This window comes from Ranitomeya variabilis, chromosome 1, assembly GCF_051348905.1.
Source record: "Ranitomeya variabilis isolate aRanVar5 chromosome 1, aRanVar5.hap1, whole genome shotgun sequence".
In the NCBI taxonomy this organism is placed as follows: domain Eukaryota; kingdom Metazoa; phylum Chordata; class Amphibia; order Anura; family Dendrobatidae; genus Ranitomeya; species Ranitomeya variabilis.
Genome location: NC_135232.1, coordinates 183,165,466 through 183,178,612, shown reverse-complemented (window position 1 = coordinate 183,178,612; position 13,147 = coordinate 183,165,466). Strand labels below are relative to the sequence as shown.

Genomic DNA, 13,147 nt, shown 5'->3' with positions numbered 1-13,147 from the left:
GGGAGAGGGATCACCTCCAAGCTTGCCTCCAAGCTGGCCGGACCACATCACCACCCATGCCTGGTATCCTGGACTGTGAACTGCTCCTACCAGTAAACCAGGTAAAGACTTAACAACTCTGTGTCCTCCACTTATTTGCTGGCATACACCATTCTTACCTTAGGAGCCCTGGGGACCCCGCTTCACCTGTGGGAATCTTCACCATCTTGCTGCAACAACACCACCCCAGAGGACTCCTTTAAGCAGCGTTGGTCCCTTCTGACCGAAAGCCACAGGTGGTGTCATGAATAGACTTTATTAAACCCTTTAAAGACTTTCCTTTTTTGTTGAGTCCCAGGGCCAAGGACTGTGACATCCCCTTTAAGAGCATCCGGACCCGGTACCGAGTATCCCCTTTGCCCTGGTGGGTGACACACACACACTATGCACTGTGAGGTTTCTCTGGAGTTGTCAGGGAAACCAAGCGGTAGTGTGACAAATATGCCATATGCATACTACCAGCCACTTTCCGACTAGACATGAGGATCGCCCCCCAAGGGCAGTGGGGTACTCGGTACCGGGTCCTGCAGTACACAGGGGGATGTCATGGTGGCTGACCTGCTCTGTGGCCCTGGGATGTCTGTATAAAAGGGAAAGGTCTTTAAAGAGATAAAGTTTATGTTCGTGACGCCACCTGCGGTATTCGGTCAGGGTGACCGACGCTGCTTTAAGGGGTCCGCTGGGGTGATGTTATGGCAGTTAGATGGTATACCTTCCCACAGGTGAAGTATGTCCCCAGGGCGTCCCGGTGTGTAGATAGTGGTATGGTGAGAGGCGCAGAGAAGAACGAGGACACAAGGTTGCAGTCTCTTTATCTTTACTGAAGACTTCAGCATCCAGAGTCCAGGGCACCAGATTACGGGGCAGGCAGAGTCTGGCCGGTTTGGAGGCAAGTCCAGAGTTCCCTTGTCCAGGTGGAAATCAGTAGCCTTCCTTTGTGCTGCACTGGTGTAGTCCCTTACTGCCTATGGCTTCACATAAGGGTCTCACAGATACGATGTTTCCCACTCTCCCCCATATAGGACAGGACAAAACCCATATGACTGGTGACTTGAGCCTGTTTATAGGGTCTCTTAGATAACCCGGCTTTGTAGGTGTCACCGTGCTTCCTGGGTGTAGGTGCGGACAGGTAACCTGCAATTAGCTGTCCTGCCGGTCTCTGAAATAAGACCGTAGAGGTCCTTACTTCCTCGGTGTTCCGGCTACCGGGATTTTGCACCTCAGAAGGAGACAGCTTGAGCGGGGCTGGTCCCCTTCTGGTATCCTCTCCTTTGCTTTGACTTCCTTCACGCTCCCTGCAATACAGTTCTGCCTTTCATTGTCTCTTTCTAAGAGCTGCAGCTCTGAGGGCATGCACAGCTCCGTGTCCTTCTCCTTCGTTCTCTGACAGGATCCCACCACTGCCAGGGACCAACTCACTGAGCGGAGCTCAGCCAGCAATTATCTAACTTTCCCTACAGGCAACCAGTTTTACCAATGTGGGAAGTGACCTAATAAATAGGAGCAGGAGCTCCCCCTGGTGGCCTGGAGTGTGAAATGTGTTGCATGTTTGTGATACCTGGATGCAGTTATCCTTCTTTGCCTCCAAACGTAGCATCACTCTCCCCGAGAGGAAAGCAATACCACTGCGATGACCAGGACCCTGAGGCGCCGCACATGCAAGTGAACTGCGTGAGGCCGCCATGCACGTCTACTCAGAATGTGGCCAGGAGTATGTATATCACATACTTCCTGTCACTTGATAGCTCAGTCTCGATGACGGCACTGAAAAACCGTGGCAATGAGAGCTGCATGTGATGGTGACTGCAGACTTTTGTGATAAACCTTGACAACCGCTTTAAAGGAAAGAGGTGTCATCAAGCCAACTCAGTTCCAGAGAGTTAGGAATAGTCACTGGACAGCCATGGTCAAGTCCAGGGGGGCAGGAGAAGACCCAATACAGAGGATAATAATAATAATCTTTGTATTTATATAACGCCAACATATTCCACAGCACTTTACAGTTTTGCACACATCATCACTGTCCCCGATAGGGCTCACAATCTAAATTCCCTATCAGTATGTCTTTGGAATGTGGGAGGAAACTGGAGAACCCAGACGAAAGCCACGCAAACACAGGGAGAACAAACAAACTCCTTGCAGATGTTGTCCTTGGTGGGATTTGAATCCAGAGGAGTAAACTACCAGTTTCAAGTTGCTCCAGAAGGGTATCCAGTTGGTTAATCTGCACACAAGCTGGTTCAGAACACAAATGGGCCTGATTCATTATTGCAAAGGCACTTGTATTTTGTGAGTTTGTAGTGTTTTGTACCTTTTTTGTTTGCACCATATTCATATTTTCAATGCGCCTTTTCATGAATATGTTTTATGTGTTATATTATTTGATACTAGGAACAGAGTTTAGAGTTTCCAGATCTTTTTGACTGATCCATTATTTGCGACCTTTATAAAAGGTAAAAAATGAAGGGCTATATGTACACCAGATTCCCTCAGAGTGATTTTATGCAGCAGATATTTTGGTGCAATTTTTGCAAAATGTGTGACTTTTTTCACTAAATAATGAGAAAAGAAAGGTTAAAGACAAAGATAATACTGTTTTTGACTTTTCGCAAAATTCATGAACTGTGAGCGCCATTCTGAAGCATTTAGTACAAAAAATGGCAACGAATACCAGAAGACAAAAAAGAAAGCAAATGATGACTTGGGGTCAAAGGGTTAATCTAATAATCGATGCACAAGGAGAAATACAATGCAATAATTGCACAGTGACAATGTGTATTAGAGGGGTTTAAATAGGGTGTGGTGATATCACGTCTGCATCCTTGTCTGCACTGGACACAGAGTCAGAGCAGTGATGCCTGATTGCGAAAATGGACACAGGTAATTACTTTTAAAAAGTAGGGTTTTTTAATTACTATTAGTTTTTTGGGAGCAATTTTACATTGGATGGAACTGATTTTTATTAAAACATGTCACATTTAATATTTTTTAAATCTCTATATATTCACAAGATAGATTGTACAGAGAACAGCGGACACCATCCTCTATTACTATCCCATTGTAAAGGGAGAAGAGAGGGCCATGTTTGGGCTGAGACACAATGTTTACATGTAGCTAACCAGAGGAACATTAAAAAAAACATTTTAAAGGGAATGTCCATTATTAAATATTTTTTCTCACCATTTTTTTTGTTTAAAAAAAGGTCTTGTGTCTCTATATTATTGTTACATATGTATCATTAAGCCCCCTTGTGTTTATTAGATTCACTAATTAGCGTTTTACCGCTAAACACTAGCGTTTTACAAGCGTGATTAGCTTGCAGAATGCTAGCGTTTTCCAAGTGATCTGTAGCATCGCTTGGAAAACTGACTGACAGGTTGCCTATGCAGCATCAATAGAAAAAAGATCTAATGTTAAAAATAATAAAAAAAATAAAAAATTGTGATATTCTCACCTTCCGGCGTCCCTCGCAGCGTTCCCGTTCCTCGCGATGCTCCCGTTCCCAATAATGCCTAGCGGCAATGACCTCAGATGACCTCGCGAGACCGCTACATCATCACAGGTCATTGCCGCAAACATCACTGGGAACGGAAGCATCGCGAGGCGCGGGAATGCTGCGAGGGACGCCGGAAGGTGAAAATAGCACGATTTATTATTTTAATACTTTTTTTTTTTAACAATTATATGGTTCCCAGGGCCTGGAAGAGAGTATCCTCTCTTCCACCCTGGGTACCAACCGCATATGATCCACTTACTTCCCGCATGGTGGGCATAGCCACATGCGGAAAGTAAGCAGATCAATGCATTCCTATGTGTGCGGAATCCCCGCGATTCCGCACAAGGAATGAACATGCTGCGTTTTTTTCCAGAATGCGATTCCTCCACGGAAAAAAATACAACATGTGCACAAAAATTGCGGATTGCATTCTAATAATAGGATGCTTAATGTATGCATTTTTTTTGCGGTTTTATCACGTTTTTATAGCTAAAATGCGCAAAAAATCCTGAACGTGTGTACATAGCCTTAAGGGTTTGTCCACTACTAGGACAACGACTTCTCCATCTGAATTTTTGGAGCTGATTAAATAAAAACACCCAAACTCACCTCCCGTGCCGGCACCATTCCAGCGATGTAAGTATTCACGTTTCCAGGGCTCATGTGAGGGTGTTATGACACGTAAGCTCTATGACTAATCAGTGCTGTTCTGTGTTCAGACAAATCGAACATCAGAAGGAAGTGAAGAGCAGCCGCAGTCCTGGCTTCCTGCTGATGTTCAATACATCCAAAGGCGGGGACAGCGAAGGCGGCGCTGATTGGGCCCAGGGCTCACGTAACATATCAAATGCAGATGAATACCGGGAACACAAGGACCAACACTGCTGGAACAGCGCCAGGAGCGGAGGTAAGTATAAGTATTTATATTATAACAGCGCCAAACATTCAGATCAAGAAGGGGCTGTTCTATGTGTGGCCGTACTAGTGGCTTGTACATGTGGATATTTTCAGAGGAAATCAAAAGAACTCCACAAGGTAACATAACAAGTAATAACACTAAATGATTGCAATTTAAAAAAAAAAAAAATGTTTTATACATTCTAAGAAAGAATTGTAAGAATAAAATGTGGCACATCTCTTTGATGTTTGAAATTTATGTGTCAACCACATGGTCGACCTGCCATAGGACTTCCCTTTGTTTTGTCTATTACTGAAATCAGACAGAAATCTGTTGACAAGTCCCCTTTAGATAAATAATGAAAAGTCATCTAGTTAGTGTACCATAAAGCCTGATAAGGCTCATGCATAACTGTAGACTATTTCTCCCTGGCGGTCTATCTGCTCTGTATTTATGATGTGTGCTAGATATTCCTCAGGCAGTTACGCTCAGATGGATATGTGGGGCAGGCAACTATGAGGTTTGTCTAGAAGAAATGAGATTGAGGCTGCCAAGTGGATCCACAGCTTTATAATATACTGTATGGATCATGTCTTGGAATTAATTGAAAACAGGCACATTTGTTGACTTTGCCTTAATGGTCCAGTACCGTTATAGGCAATCCTTCCAGCATAATGTACTGTTGGAAATACTTCTTCACTGTCCGCTTGGTTTTGTATCATAGAAGATGTCACACAATGTTCAGGCTTGTAACTATCACTTCTAGAAGATTAGAAACAAATAATTATGGGCAGTCACATAATGATAGCTGTCGTTCCTACTCACTCATACATTGTAGGAACATAAATCTATACACTATTCGCATACTATATACAGACCCTGTCAGTTACATTCCTTGTACAACTCTGTGTCACCTTCTTAGATAGATAGGCTTGGAATGCCATGTAAAACAGCTTAAACTGACATGGAGGCCCTTTATAAGAAGGAGAACAGAGCAGGGTAATGCCGACCCTTCCACATACCTCCCACCTTCTGCTTTGTTTCAAATACTGCGGAGTCAAAGGTTAACAGCACCATGGTCTCTTTTTCTGAAGAGCCAATAATTCATACCTCTTGCCCTCCTTTTTATTCATTTGATGGGATTTTCTGGTTTTAGGTTAATAATGTTTAATAATTGTGTAAATGAAAAATGATTACACCTTTAAGGGTTTGTGCACACTACGTCATTTAGACGCCAGTGTGACTGGCCAAGTTTTGTGGGAAGAAAATGCTTAAGGAAACGTACCCTAAGCACTGTTTTTGTCCTTTTTTGCAACTTTTCCATAATTTTTGCAGCAGATTTGCCACCAGCATTTATTTTTTTTTAACATTATGTACTGTATATACGGTAGATCACTTATTAATGTCAGATCACTTATTTTGCCAGCTTTGTGGATTTTAAAGCCTGAAAAGCTCACAAAGGCTGTTGTTTTGGCATTGCAGTGCATGTTCATTCTTTTAAGCGCTTTTTCAGCATGTTTCAGTACTGACCTGCCTGAAAAAGATGTGGTGTGCCCACGCCCTCATAGTGTTTAGGTTGCTAATCTCACCATTTTCAAGATACTCGTTTTCTGTCCGTGAGCGTTACTGTTTTATCTGCAGAGTATAGGTAGATACTATTGCATCCAGTGTAGGCAATACTCTTTAAATTGCACATATCATAGTAGCTGCTGGTTTGTCACATTGTTTCCTTCCACAGTCCAAGGCTATCAGCGCTTTAATTGGGCTAGATGCAATTGTATCCACTTTACAGTGAGCAGGAATAATTATGGCTTCCAGCCTCTGATTGTAGAGCTGGTCATACGCTTGAGATACAGTAACTGTTAGCTGAGCGTTCATGTGTTTCACCACTTCTCCTGATTACAAAAGGATTGGCGGTTCAAATTACAACTCAACGATTATTCTCTCCGCTAACATTGTTTGTCGGGAGAGAATCCAGATGCCAACATCAGATGGTCTGCCGGCCCCATTGAAATCGACTGGCCACTTCTAATGTGTATGAGAGCCTTCAATAACAGTATTCTTATTTAATAAAAAAAATTGTTGAAGAAGTGTAATATAAAATATATTATAAAGTTTTTAAAAGTTTTAATTTGCATAATAATTGTCCTTTTCAAAACCAAAAAATCTCTTGAACTTTTTCCTTTACCTCCTTCCCGACATTCAAGTCAGAAGAAGGTGTATGAAGCAGGCTCACAGGCCGAGCCCGCCCCACATTCAGCAGATCATGGCTTCCGCCTCTAACAGACACAGATGGAGAAAAGCTCTGTCTGCAACTGTTAGGATTGTTCATGTAGGAATGCTCGGACCTGACACCCATAATGTGGAGGTGCACCATCCTGCTGGAAAAAGTCCGGGAACGTGCCATCTTCAGTGCGTAACTGAACAGTTTTCTGGAAAGTGGATTGGTCATCGTGGGCCAGTTGAATGGCCACCATGGTCTCCCGATCTGACCCCATTAGACTTTTATTTGAAGGCAATTGTCTATGCTGTGCAGCAGCTGAAACAACGGACACTGGAAGCCTGTGCTAGCATTTCTTCTATGGTGTTGCTATCAGTGTGTCAAGAGTTGGAGAAGAGGGTTGCATTGGCAACCCAACACAATGGGCAGCACTTTGAACACATTTTATAAATGGTCATAAACTTGTAAATAACTAATGAAAGAATAAAGTTACATTAAAACCAATCACACCATTGTTTTTCTTATGAAATTCTCAATAAGTTTGATGTGTCACATGACCCTCTTCCCATTAAAAAAATAAAGTTGGATCCAAAATGGCCAACTTCAAAATGGCCCCCTCCCATAGACTAATGTGCCACAAACAGGAAGTTGATATCACCAACCATTCACATTTTATTTAGGTGTATCCATATACATGGCCCACCCTGTATATACAGCTCTTGCAAATATTAAGAGACCACTTTAAAATTTTCAGTTTCTCTGATTTTTCTCTTTATAGGTATATTTTTGCCTTAAATGTACATTGTACATTAGTTGTTTTATTCTATAAACTACTGACATCATGTCTCCGAAATTTAAAGCTAAAAATATTGTATTTTTTGCAGCAAATGAAAAATCATCAAAATAATAAAAAAGAAACAGTGCTTTCAGATCTCAAATCATGCAAAGAAAACAGGTTCTTATTCATTAGAAACAACAATACTAGTGTTTTAACTCAGGAAGAGTTCAGAAATCAATATTTGGTGGAATAACCATGATTTGTAATCATAGCTTTCATGCTTCTTGGCATGTGTCTTGATCACCTAATCAGAAGGCATTAAGTAGAATGAGGTGTGCTTTGGTTGGAATTCAACTGACACTGGAATGGTGTGCGGTGGTCTCTTAATTTTTGTGCAGTGGTCTCTTAATTTTTGCCAGAGCTGTATATACATGTCAGTAACACACACACACATATATATGTCTTTATATTGCACAGAAAGATAGAAGAAAAGCCGGTAATATATCTGCCGACTTCTGTAAAATCACTGCAGGAGCCGACAGGATAGAAGAGATGAATTACACACAGTAAATACATATAGAATAGGTAGATTTATAGATGTCAGTGACAAATACAATTAGTACAGTGTGTGCAAATTACTGGACTGACCATCATTTTAAATACACACCTGTACTTTGTATCTCCCCCACCTCATTGTAGATTGTAAGCTCTCACGAGCAGGGTCGTCTTAGTTTGCATTAATTATTGTATTGTTAACGTTGTTACTTATGACTGTTGTGTTTGAAACTGTTAAACTGTAAAGCGCTGTGTAATATGTTGGCGCTATATAAATAAAGATTATTATTATTTATTATTTTTATGTATTTAATTAATTAAAGATTATTTTTTGGGAAAAAATGGCGTGGGCTCCCATGCAATTTTCAAAACCAGCAGAGGGAAAGCCAGCTACTGGGGGCAGATGTTTATAGCCTGGGAAGGGGGTAATGCCCATAGAGCTTCACAGGCTATTAATATCAGCTCACAACTCTATACATAGCCTTTACTGGCTATTCAAATGGGGGACCCCCAAAAAATGACGTAGGGTTCCCCCATAATTAATAACCAGCAAAGGCTATGCAGACAGCTGCAGGCTGATATTAATAGCCTAGGAAGGGGCCATGGATACTGCCCCCCGGCTAAAAATATCAGCTCTCAGCCGCCCCATCTTTAAGATGTGCCAATTCTGGCACTTAGCTCTTCGAACTTGCCCTGTAGTGGTGGCAAGTGGTGTAATGGTTGTGAGGGTTGATGTCACTCTGCTACAAAGGTGAGGCTGTGAAAGACAAGGTCATTGGTCATAAACTGTGGCAAGACTGAGCACGGCAAGAAAACAGAAGGTAGTTATAATCCATGAGCAAGGTATCTCCAAAGCAAAGATTTCAAAGCAGTCAAGGGCATCAAGATGTGCTGTTCAAAAAGCATCAAGAAATGGGAAATGTTGAAGACTGTAGATGCAGTAGTTGGCCAAGAAAACTTAGTGGATCAAATGAAAAACACATAATGCTTGCATCTCTCCCTAATCAGAAAATGACCATCAGCTGCAAATCGGACCCAAAAGCAACCAGTAGGACCCAGCTACATCTACTGTTTGGAGAAGTCTTTTCAGAAGTGGTCTTAATGGCAGGATTGTGGGCAAAAAAACATATCTTTCACATGGAAACTAGGCCAAACAACTTAACTATGCATGAAAACATAAGAACTGGGTTGCGGAAAAATGGTTGCAGGTGCTCTGGACTAATGAGCTAAAATGTTAAATATTTGGCTGTAGCAGAAGGCAGTTTGTTGACCAAAGGGCTTGAAAGAGGTACAATAATAAGTGTCTGTAGCTAAGCAGTGAATTATGGTGCAGGTACCTTGCAAGTTTGGGGCTGCATTTCAGCAAATGGAGTTGGGGATTTGTTCAGGAATTATTGTGTCTTCAAAGATGAGAAATACAGGCAGATAGTTACCCATCATGCAATACTATCAGGCATCTGATGGGCTTCAAACTTATTCAGTAGCAGGTCAGTGACTTCAGACATCCAGCTAATAAATGGCGCTATAATAATAAATAATAATAATAAATAATAATGCAATTAACAATTGTCTTTAACAAAAGAACAAGGGGTCCTAAAGGTGATGATATGGTCTCATCCAGAGTGGACATACTGTACCATTGTTTGCAATCTGCGCAGCGGCTCAAGAGATAAGGAGGTATGCTTCCAACTCCAAAGCAGGGCATCATTGGCTTGCATTATGTCGAACTAGTGGACAATTCAATATAAACAAAGTAATTTCACACTGCAACACTACAACTAGGCAGCCATCTTCTTTATTCTGGAGTATGAAGAAAGACTGGTGATATATCTGAATAAATGCAACCAAACCTTTATTAGTATGGTTTGTGACTTCATCTCTACAGAAAGCTGGAAATCCAAGTGTCACCCGCTACCAGTGACGTCCTTGGCTTTGTTTCTAGACAGCATCTTCAGGCAGCTGCCTGGCACATTACCCTGATGATTTATTCTCCGCAGTGTCTAAAGTCTAAAAGTACGAAGAGAATTCTTTACTGTATCAATTTTAGACCAGATGTTTCCAAAGAATGTTCATATTTACAATTAAGGAAAAAAGAACATTACATTTTCTGCGTGCTCTCTCGGTAATTTTGTGTGGCATATGTACAGATTTATACAATTTTCTAGTAATTAGTTGGATAAAAATAGATGTGCTGCCCATATGTTTATTCAAAAGAGGAACGGAAACATGCTACATCATGCAATTTTGTGTTGGACTGGAATTAAAAATATCAAGAAAAACTAAGTTGTAATTAAGACAAGTCTTTATGGTTCATTTTCACTAAGTTCTTAATGTTCAGGACCTTGAAGTACCTGGAACACCTCTACTAAGAGCATTGTGGGCCCAATTCATCAATTACAACTTTTTTAAGTCACTTTTCTTTTTTTTACCTTGTAATCGTTGCCGTTTTTGGCTCTAAATTCATCAAAATGTCGAACACAGGTTGGTGAGTTTTGTACAAAACAAAAAATGCCATTTATTTTTCTCTTTCACCTTTTTAACCTCTTTTTAGAGAAAATTTGCATACAATTGCATACAACTCTAACATTTGTTCAAACATTTCCGACATGCAACAAAAAATTCTCCAAAGGGAGGACTGGAGTACAGTTCTGCAAAAATGTTGTTGCTTGTTAAAAAGACTGAAATAATGTACTCACCACTAACCACTGGATTACAAAACAAATGGCAACAATGGCAAACAGCAAAACAAAAAAAGATGAACTTAAAAAGGACAAAGTAGGTGTAAATGCAATAATGTATCAATGTATAACAAATTTCCTTTGTCTAAAGTAGACCTGGGCAAAGTGCGGTCTGCAGGTCACTTGGATTGTTCCAACCAAAGTGTTGTAAACAGTGGTGCTGCCCAGTATCTCAATGGGGATGCAGATACCAGTGAATACATTGATGGAATAGGGAGCTGTCAGATCCCTCTCCCAAAATTGAGCCAGTACATTTTGGAGCAGAGTTAGATAAGTCATTTTATTTTTTTAATTTGTCAGTACTTGTGAGAGTATTACACTGTGTTGAAAGATATGAAGAGATATTACAGTGCATTGGGGGCTAAGAGGAGCCATCATACTGCATGAGAGGTTGTGAAGTGACATCATACTGAGTGAGGGGTTGTGAAAGGACATCATACTATGAAGGGGGCTGTGTGGGAACATCATAATGTGGGAAGTGCTGTGTGCCGGCATCATACTGTGTGGTTCGCTTTGTGGTGACCTCATAGTGTGTGAGGGGCTGTGTACCAATATCATCATGTTTGAGTGCCTGGGAATATTATACTGTGAGTGGACATCCTACTGCATGGGTGGCTTTCTGGGGACATCATACTGCGTGGGTGACTGGGGACATCATGCTATGTGGGGACATCATATTGTGTGGGAAGCTGTGTGGAAATCATGTTGCATAGGGGCTTTGTGGTGACATGATTTTGTGTGGGTGGCTCTATAGAGATATCATAATGTGTGGGGAATCAAACCGTGGGAGACTGGAGACATCCAATGGCATAGAGGATGTTTTGGGACATCATACTGTGTGAGGTGCTTTGTGGGGACATCTTACTGTGTTGGAGGCTTTTTGGGGACATTACACTGATTGAAGGGATGGGATGGGACATTATACTGTTTCAGGGAGCATCATACTGTTTTAGGGATTATGTGTGGACATCACACTGTGTGGGTGAACACTGGGTGCATCATATTGTATGGGGAGCTGTTGATCAAGGTACAAGGGCTGAATAACAGGAGTATTATGATTTACTGTTTTTTACAAACTTTATAAAAAGCAGTAAAGTATATGGTTCTGAATACATGTTGCAACAAGCCTTATAGTAACTTATCTTCCACCAATCTACAGAACTGTTATAGGATAGGACTAGTATAGATGGCATGACTCCAACCTCTGTTCCTTGGATGTCCTAGTGGGGTAACACCTGTCATCTCTGCTGATCAGCTGTTACAAACTATCCAAAAGAATAGAGACTGTGCTGCAGCATCCGGCAGCTTCCGCAGTATAATGAATTGCGCTGTGCTCTGCAGCTCCATTCCATGTGATTACATCTGGCTGTTCCCGAAGCAAATAACTAGTGGGTGTATCAAGTGTCAGACACCTACCAATATAATATTGATGACCTATTCACTAGATGGGTCAACAATTTGTTTTGAACGGACAAGCCTCTTTAATATTTTAATCTTAATAAATTGTCTTCTTACCCTCCTTAACGAGGCGTAAATGGGTGAGAAAATGATCTACGACAGGGCACACTGTGACTCCGTCTGCATGACTGTAGTCAATGGCCTTGTCAGCGCATACTCCCGAATCCCTTTTTACGGAGGTTTGCACGTAAGCCTCAACGAAGTCACTGAACATAGTGATAAACGTGATGTGAACATAACTTAAGACACACACCTGTGTTTTAGGATTTAGACATCTAGTCATGTTTTTGAGTGCATTCTGTGCTCTCACCCTACAAGACCTCTGAGTTGCCGCATAGTGGTCATGTGGCATTAGCTCACAGACTAAATTGGACTTTGTTCATTATATTCTCTCAGCTGTGCTATACACCTATGATCCCTTTGCCTATCTGAGTCACGGACAGATTGGGACAGAAATTCAGTCCTGGCATTTGAAATCACAAAGGCCCATGGTGTCCCAGTCCCCAAGCACCAGATGGGGATATAATACTAATATTACCCTGGATGGAGGAAAGCTAGACCAATATTCCTAATAATACCAATAATATTGCTACATAACAGCAAGAAGAGATGAGAGGGGAGTAGAGAAGGAGGTCTTGAGAGGATCGGAGGTTGCGTGTAGGTAGGTACCGGGAGACCATATCACAGATGTATGGAGACAGGTTGTGGATGGCTTTGTATGTCATTGTGAGGGTTTTGAACTGGAGTCTCTGGGCGATAGGAAGCCAGTGAAGGGCTTGACATAGGGGAGAGGCTGGGGAATAGCGGGGAGACAGGTAGATTAGTCGGGCAGCAGAGTGTAGGATGGATTGGAGTGGTGCCAGAGTGCTAGAGGGGAGTCCAGAGATTAGGAGGTTGTAGTAGTCGAGGCGGGAGATGATAAGGGCATGCACTAGCGTTTTTGCTGTGTCGCGGTCAAGGAATG

The 13,147-nt window shown here is 41.8% G+C and overlaps 1 long non-coding RNA gene across 1 annotated transcript in view; it reads right to left on the bottom strand.

Annotated features, from left to right (window-relative positions):
• Positions 1-9,931: 9,931 nt before the first annotated feature.
• The window catches only part of LOC143793832 (uncharacterized), a 61,461-nt gene continuing 58,245 nt past the window's right edge, over positions 9,932-13,147 (bottom strand). The window contains exon 3 of the long non-coding RNA XR_013220285.1: positions 9,932-9,994. This is a non-coding gene — a long non-coding RNA (uncharacterized LOC143793832). The remainder of the gene's footprint in view (positions 9,995-13,147) is intronic.